This window comes from Sciurus carolinensis, chromosome 9 (genome assembly GCF_902686445.1).
Source record: "Sciurus carolinensis chromosome 9, mSciCar1.2, whole genome shotgun sequence".
In the NCBI taxonomy this organism is placed as follows: Eukaryota; Metazoa; Chordata; class Mammalia; order Rodentia; family Sciuridae; genus Sciurus; species Sciurus carolinensis.
Window position 1 is genome coordinate 101321762 of NC_062221.1, and position 9367 is coordinate 101331128.

Here is a 9367-nt window from a genome sequence, read left to right on the forward strand (position 1 = left end):
AATATCCTACCTTTGTGGAGAAGGAACGATCCTATCTGAGAAAGACAGTGACATTCTCTGGTTGGTTTCAGCTGTCATAAGAATAGATAGAAACAAGCAATTCAGTGTTCACTAGGGGACCAGACTTCGGGTAGATATCAGATAATTGGTAAAACAGACTCTTTCAGGCCATTTCCAGGACTCTGATGATTCTCACAGAACTTGAGAACATTGGTAACCAAAGAAAACACCTTTGTCGTAAGTGTGACTCTCTTTTCTTCCTAAGTTTTCATTAAATCTGAGACTTTGTAAACACTGTGCTAACCTTGGAGTATAATAAAGCGGTCAGAATAGTAGATAAGTAGACGATTGATGTAGAAACAAGATGGAAAGCTATTAATTTTAATATATTCGTTAAGATTTCAGGAACTTACTTGAGTGACAACTGTGAAATTTAACCCAATTAAAATAGGCTAAAAATCAAGTTTCTTTTGATGTCAAAAAATACAACCTGATTACAAGGACATTTACTTTCTAGGAGGGGCAATACGGATTAAAACATATAATATTTTCATATATTTAAATCTTTTTGACTAAGTTTTATTTTGGAAATATGATTGAAAAAAGGGTAATTAAGATTGAGGGAATGATTTAGTCAGCTTTCATGCTACTTTGACTAAAAGACCTGACAAGAACAATTATTAAGGAGGAAAAATTTAATTGGGACCTCACAGTTTCAGAGGTCTCAATCCATTGAGACAGTCAGCTCCATTCCTCAGGGCTGGAGGTGAGGCAGGACATTATGGCAGAAGAGTGTAGCAGAGGGAAATGGTTCACATGATGATCAGGAAGCAGAGAGGGGGAGAGAGAGAGAGAGAGAGAAAGAGAGAGAGAGAGGCTCGACATACCAGATACAAAACATTATACCCACAAAGGCACAACCCCCAAAGACCCACCTCCCCTAGCCACACCCAATCTGACTTCAGTTACCACTCAGTTAATCCCATCAAGGGATTAATTCACCAGTTGGGTTAAGGATCTCACAACCCAATCATTTCTCCTCTAAACCTCATCTAAACCATTGTCTCACACATGAGCTTTTGGGGGACGCCTCACATCCAAACCATAACAGGAAATAAATCATATGGCTAGTTCTGAGCTCTAAAAATATGTTCAAGATCTAATTCCCACCTAAGCCACTGGTTTGGGAAAGTTCTCAGGATAGATGAAATGAAATAGACACTCTGTAAATATGGCAAGCTCAAATCCCATTAAGGCTATTTGGAAGCTCTTGAAGTACCAGAAATGTGGTTTATTTCACATAATCAACATTTGTATAAATTATTTGACACCCCCTACCGCCACACACATTCAAGGGCCCTAAGCTAGACAAAGCTGTTTCAGAAGATACACACAAGACCCAAAGATCCTCATCAGGAGAGAAAAAATTTCTCAGGCCTTGCCCCACTAGGGGACTATCTTTAAGGTTTAGAAAGTTGACTAAACAGTTCACAATGGTCCTGAAATTATCCTGTCTTCCTCATTGAGAAATAATTATATTTAAGATTCACCCTCATGAATCACATAACAAAAAAGTATTATCTCTGCTATAGTTTACATTTCACCTTTCAGCTTGACCCAGGTACCCTGTGAGAAATAGAGAAGAGTATAGAGCTCCATCTGGAGAGGGCAGCAAGGGTAACCGTTGTCCTTTTGCTGTGACCTCCAGGGGCAGAGACAGCATTAGCAGAGGATAGAGAGGTCAGGGTCAGAGCCTCCTAGAGCTTCCTGGACTTCAAACTCCTTCTGGCCTGAATTCACCTCATCCTAAAATTCAACGCTGGTGCCACTGACTCTAAGGCTCAAATAATAGCCAAGTTTGGCATTCATCTTCCTACCAATAGTTTGGCACCTCTTTGCTTTAAGTTTTTTAACCTAACTTTGTCTCTGGCATTCACTTAGAATGCGTTCCTCTTTACTTGCTGGTGGAACTCCAATAGTCATCCCAATGGTTGGAGGTCAAATGTTCTCTGGCTCCTCAACTACAGATGGCTTGAAATTGATCATTAGCACAACACAGTTTTGTCTGAGGCAGGTCGAGGGGTTAATCTTATGACTCTGTAATATTGAAATAACTTCAAAATTACTAATAGCTGACTTGATATACTATCAATATGCTTCAGAAAACTAGATCTCCTTTGAATTTTACCATTGTGATTTCTATTAAAAATAAATGGATGGTTTTATCATATGTCACTTATTGAATTCATTCTGTATATAAAAATGTTAAATTAGTAGTTTATCTTAAAGATTTTTTAACAACTTCATAAAACATTAAAATCTATAATATTCATATAGAGCAAAACAATATACTGTCCTAATTTAGAGCTCTAATTTCTAAGGTAATCACTCTAACGTTTAGGTGGGAAAAACTTACATTGAATTAAAGTTGTAAGATGGTAAATAGAATAGTAACTTTGTAAGAAAAATTTTTAAATCATTCATTTCGGTTGGTTTGAAAGGTCATGAAAAACTTTCCATAATAACTTAATCTGTGTTTGAGGAAGAATAAAGTCAAACACCTTATTAAGACTCTGTGTATGTGTGTGTGTGTAAAGAAAAAGTATGGGGCTGGGGATATAGCTCAGTTGGTAGAGTGCTTGCCTTACAAGCACAAGGCCCTGGGTTCAATCCCCAGTACTGCCAAAAAAAAAAGTGTGAACAGGAAAATGAGTATAAGATTCACAAGGATTAGAGAATAACCTAGAGGAATTGACTTTATTTTTGAAAATTGCAACAATACAATCAACATTTCTAAATGAAAAGAATTGTGCCAAAATTCATAACACCCATGCATCTTCCCTATACAATATAACAATAAATGTAGTTTTCCCAAACTACTGCTTTTGATCAAAGAATAAACTTTATAAAAGATCTTGAAGAAGTTCTGCAATGATCTACTTGCTTTAATTTTAATTTTAAAAATGGTAAGCATAATTGAAATAAAGAATACACATTAATCTATAAATCAAAAGGATTTACAATGAGATTATAATTAATTACATGCCAAAAATATCTTATTGAATAGGGTGGTGACCTCAGTTACTTTGTTTAATCACTACAATTCAATTCCCAAACATGAATTTGGATCAATTCCAAATATATCCAATTAAGATTATCAATTCACTAAGAACAGTGACGATAAACCTCAAAAATAAACTCTTTGAAACTTTTCTTTTTGATTAATGTGTCTGTACAAATTTTTATTAGTACTTAGGTGCTTAAGGAAAACAATCTTGGCAGGAGGGCCCTGCTGGCCCCAGAATGCCTGGAGGTGATCATTTCCATACACAGTCGCGTTGCTTTTCTGTTCCATTACCCAGCACATCAGTTTTCCCGTCTCAGGCCCATTTGCAGCAGAACAAAGTCAAAGAATGTTATTCTTGTTGTCTTGTATACATCCTAGAAGTCTCTCAGATGAATAGATTTTTCTCTTAAAATGTAGAAAACTCCTTTATAATTATGATATATTCCTGTATGCACGATTATATGTTTTAAATTCAGACTTTTATTTCTCAAGTTTCACAACAACATGTTAGAGTGTCCAAGAAAATAAACACAGTGCCAAAAGGTTACAATACAGTTCCCTAGCTGTATACCACACAGTTACATAGAGATGATTCAGAAACTGGAATAAGAACAAATCATTTCAGGCATCTTATAAGTGAAATTTTACTAATACTAAGTAATTTTCCACTTACATCGATGTCCTCAAAACTATGAGAACTGTTATTTTTTCAGAGGTATCTTTTTCTTGTCACTTAAAATGACTAGTTCTTTCTTAATATGCTAATTGGTACAAAACACTAAACCAGATAAAAAGGTTTCCAAGGAGCTCCTTTGAATGTATTTTAGAGGGAAACAAAGCAAACCTTCTCTAAACCAGACAAGGGTTAAACAATGTGGCTTATTTATTTTTTTAATGTTTACGTTTGCTAATACATGCTCTGTAACTTTGAGACTGCACCTGTTTTGTTTAATCATAATTAACATTCTCAACTAGTTAGAAAGTGAATGTCTTGATCTCATCTCTGTACACAGCACTCTTATAACGTACTTATATTGAACTTCTTCCCAGAATTCTGCCAAAATCTTTTCTTTGACCTTAATTTCAACCTTGGAATTTGGAGCAACTCAGAGCTACAGGACCATCGGCATCTTGGAAGTTGTGCATAACCAATGACAAGTGTTGATAAGTTACCAATGTATCTAATCAGTATAGTAATGCAATATAAATAAGATGTGTCATTCTGATTTATTGTCAAGCTCTAAAAATTTACATTCAAATATGGATAAAAGCATTCTAGATGTAACCTAGACAGAAAAATCTTGTATGCTTTGTATGTTGAAATTCTGTCATTCAGTTGAAGTAAGATTTATTATCAGAATTAATTTCAAGATAATCAATGTTAGTAAAACTGACAAACTGGTCAAAAAAATGTTAAGAACTTTCCAAGGATTGAATTAAAAAATTACTGAATTATTAGTATTAGGAGATAGTACATTATTGATAACTTTAGGAAAACCACATTGTTTTGGAGACAAGAAATGGGTATAAAAATTAATAATACTAGGTTTATTAGCAGAAATTAGAATAAAACTATCAGTCTGAGTTTGATCATAAAAAGAGAGTCATGATTAGAATTATGAAAACAGAGAATGTTATATAGATATTATGGCTTCCACAATCATGATAGGAGATGGGAAGTAAAGATCTGGCAAGACATCAGAAAACATTTAACTAACAACTTCAACCTGAAGCACTGGACAATGGACAAGCTCTTACTTGCTGGGAAGATGGAGAAACCACTACAACCATGATCAGAAAAGAGAGTTCAAGAAGCAGTCTAAGTGGGGCAAGGTGGTTCATGTCTTTAATCCCAGTAGCTCAGGAGGCTGAGGCAGGAGGATATCAAGTTCAAAACCAGCCTCAGCAAAAGAAAAGCACTAAGCAACTCAGTGAGACCCTGTCTCTAAATAAAATACAAAATAGAGCTAGGAATGTGGCCCAGTGGTCGAGTGTCCCTGAGTTCAATCCCCAGTACTCCCTCCACCCCCAACCCAAAAAGGAAGCTGTCTGAAAGTCTCCACATCTGACCACAGTAATTCTCAAGAATATGGCTGCCAGGGCACTTCCACTTTCCAAATGTCATGAAAATGGCTAACAGGGAATGCTAACCAGAACCATCCAGCAAAGAAAGCTATGAAAAGCATAGTTCTCATTTACAGGAGCGATATCTTGTTGCCAAGGTAATAAACAACCCATCACTATCCATCAGTCTAAACACAGTAGAACTGATTATTGCATTAGCAATTAATATTTGAAAGAAAATCATCTTTAAGAACTGCATTTAATGATCAATTACTTAATTCCATGGAAATATTAAAAACTTTCAAGAAAATCCTCCTGAGGAATTTGCCAAGTGTATGTGTATAAATTAAAATGGGGGTTTCAAGATGGCAGACTAGAGGGTGGCTGCATTTCATGTTGCTCCAGGACTCAGGATTCAAGAAGAGGAGATGTTGAGAGACTTGAGACCAACTCAAAGTCACCAGGTGAGTCTCTCTCATTGGGGAGGCGTGGCAGATGGGGCGGTAGTCCCAGACGCAGGGAACTTTGTGAAGTAGAGTTGCCTGGCGAGACACCCCTCCTCCCGCTGGAGCAGTGAACTCAGACAACCAGGAGCATTGGAGAGGAGGATCGCTCAGCACGACGCTGGGACTCAGAGCAACCCACCAGGGCTATGGGCGGATGCCCGGAGGAGGAGGTGCGTGGCGAGTTGTTTGGACTCAGAGCAACCACTCCTGAACACCAGGGGGCTACCCAGAGGAGGAGGAGGAGCACAGCAGGTCGCTTGAACTTGCAGTGACTGCAACAGGGTTACGGGCGACTGCCAGGAGGAGGAGGTGTGTAGTGAGTTGCTTGGACTCGTAGCGACCGCACTGGAACTCCGGGCGGCTTCCTGGAGGAGAAGGAGGTGCGCGGCGGGTCACTGGGACTCAGAGCGACCGCACGGAACACCAGACGGCTGCCCAGAGGAAGAGGCATGCGGCGGGTCGCTGGGACTCAGAGCGACTGTATGGGCCTCCAGGTGGCTGCTCAGAGGAGGGGCCGCATAGCCAGGCGATTAGGTGCAGAGCAGGGTCCCAGGACCTAGGCAGCTTCTTGGTGGATGAGCCACACAGAGACAAGCTGAGAGCAGAGTGAAGGTTGCAGGACGGAGGGCAGCTTCTCTGAGGAGGGGCAGCCTAAGGAGACTCATCTGTGAAGGGCAAGGCTCCCAGGCTCAGGAGGTAGGTCTAGGCCCCTGGGAATGTTGCAGAGGAAGGCTGCCCAGCCCAGGCGGTAGTTGTGGATTGAGGGGAACCTCTAGGAGGGGAACTGACCTGCGAGATCTCCCCACTGGGTGAGTCTTTCCCACCAGGTGAGGTTTTCCCACAAGGATGGTAAAACCAGAGACACAGGCCCAAACAGGCCTTGCCTCAGCCCACAGCCTAGAACCCTTTGGATGACCATTGGTCAACAAGTGGAGGCACCTCTGCCCACTAGCAGGGAATATACCCCACCTGAAGGCCTCCACCACTAGAGAGACAGTTTCCTTGCAGAGCACCACATTATCAACTTCCTCCAAGACTTCAGGCTACTGAAGGATAAGAGGGGATATACTGGAAATCTTCAGGGACATTATAAGTCAATACAGGAAATCTGCAATATCTCAGCGGTTCACTGATACCTGAACAATATGAGAAAACAAGGGAAGAAAATGCCCCAAACAAATCTAGATGTTACATCAATAAAATCCAACGGCAGCATGGCAGAAGAAATGACAGAAAGGGAGTTCAGAATGTACATAATTAAAATGATCAGGGAAGCAAACGATGAGATAAAAGAGCAAATGCAGGCATTGAATGACGAGATGAAAGGGCAAATGCAGGCATTGAATGATCACACCAATCGACAGTTAAAAGAGCAAATACAGGAAGCAAAAGATCATTTCAATAAAGAGTTAGAGATATTGAAAAAAAGCCAAACAGGAATCTTTGAAATGAAGGAAACAATAAACCAAATTAAGAACTCCATAGAAAGCATAACCAATAGGATAGAACACCTGGAAGACAGAACCTCAGATATTGAAGACAAAATATTTAACCTTGAAAATAAAGTTGACCAAACAGAGAAGATGGTAAGAAATCATGAACAGAATCTGCAAGAACTATGGGATATCATGAAAAGGCCAAATTTGAGAATTTTTGGGATTGAGGAAGGCTTAGAGAAATAAACCAAAGGATGAACAATCTATTCAATGAAATAATATCAGAAAATTTCCCAAATCTGAAGAATGAAATGGAAAATCAAGTTCAAGAGGCTTATAGGACTCCAAATACACAAAATTACAACAGACCCACACCAAGGCACATTATAATGAAAATACCTAACATACAAAATAAAGACAGAATTTTAAAGGCTGTGAGAGAAAAGAACCAAATTACATTCAGGGGAAAACCAATACGGATATCAGCAGATTTTTCAATCCAGACCCTAAAAGCTAGAAGGGCCTGGAACAACATTTTTCAAGCCCTGAAAGAAAATGGATGCCAACCAAGAATCTTATACCCAGCAAAACTTACCTTCAAATTTGATGATGAAATAAAATCCTTCCATGATAAACAAAAGCTAAAAGAATTTACAAAAAGAAAGCATTACAGAACATTCTCAGCAAAATATTCCATGAGGAAGAGATGAAAAACAAAGAAGCAAATCAGCAAAGGGAGGAACTATCCTAAAGGAACTGTCAAATAAAGGAGGAACCAAGGTTTGTCAAAAAAATAAATAAATAAATAAATAAATAAAATTTAAAAAATGAACCAAATGACCAGGAATACAAATCATATCTCAATAATAACCCTGAATGTTAACGGCCTGAATTCATCAATCAAAAGACTTAGACTGGCAGATTGGATTAAAAAGAAAGATCCAACAATATGTTGCCTGCAATTGACTCACCTCATAGAAAGAGATACCCATTGACTAAAGGTGAAAGGATGGGGAAAAACATATCATGCACATGGACTCAGCAAAAAAGCTGGAGTATCCATCCTCATTTCAGATAATGTGGACTTCAAGCCAAAGTTAGTCAGAAGGGATAAAGAAGGACATTTCATATTGCTTAAGGGAAGCATAAATCAGCAAGACATAACAGTCATAAATATCTATGCCCCAAACAGTGGCTCATTCATGTATGTCAAACAAATCCTTCTCAATTTCAGAAACAAAATAGACTATAACACAATAATACTAGGTGATTTTAACATGCCTCTCTCACCACTGGACAGATCTTCCAAACAAAAATTGAACAAAGAAACCATAGATCTCATTAACACAATCAATAATTTAGACTTAACAGACATTTATAGAATATACAATCCAACCAAGAGCAAATACACTTTCTTCTCAGCAGCACATGGATCCTTCTCTAAAATAGATCATATATTATGCCACAAAGCTAATGTTAGCAAATACAAGAAGATAGAGACACTACTTTGTATTCTATCAGATCATAATGGATTGAAATTAGAAATAAATGAAAGAGTAAAAAACAGAAACTACTCCAACACCTGGAGATTAAACAATATGCTATTATATGATGAATGGATAACAGAAGATATTAGGAAGGAAATTAAAAAATTCTTAGAGGTAAATGAGAACAAAGAAACATCATATCAAAATCTCTGGGACACTATGAAAGCAGTACTTAGAGGAAAATTTATTTCATGGAGCGCATTCAATAAAAGAAGTAAAACTCAACAAATCAACGACCTAACACTACAGCTCAAAGCCCTAGAAAAAGAAGAACAGACCAAAAACAAAAGTAGTAGAAGACAGGAAATAGTTAAACACAGAGCTAAAATGAATGAAATTGAAACAAAAGAATCAATACAAAAAATTGACAAAATAAATAGTTGGTTCTTCAAAAAAATAAACAAAATTGATAAACCCTTAGCCACACTAACAAAGAGAAAACTCAAATCACTAAAATTCGGAATGAACAAGGAAATATCACAACAGACACGATTGGAATACAAAACATAATTAGAAGCTATTTTGAAAATCTATACTCCAACAAAATAGAAAATTTTGAAGACATCAACAGGTTTCTAGAGACATATGAATTGCCTAAACTGAACAAGGAGGACATACACAATTTAAATAGACCAATTTCAAGTAATGAAATAGAAGAAGTCATCAAAAGCCTACCAACAAAGAAAAGTCCAGGACCTGATGGGTTCTCATTCGAGTTCTACAAAACCTTTAAAGAAGAGCTCATTC

The 9367-nt window shown here is 37.8% G+C and overlaps 1 non-coding gene across 1 annotated transcript; it reads left to right on the top strand.

The window, feature by feature from the left end:
* Positions 1-2612: 2612 nt before the first annotated feature.
* Positions 2613-2685, top strand: Trnav-uac (transfer RNA valine (anticodon UAC)). Its single transcript has one exon. It is a non-coding gene; the product is annotated as a tRNA-Val (tRNA).
* The last annotated feature ends 6682 nt before the right edge of the window (positions 2686-9367 follow it).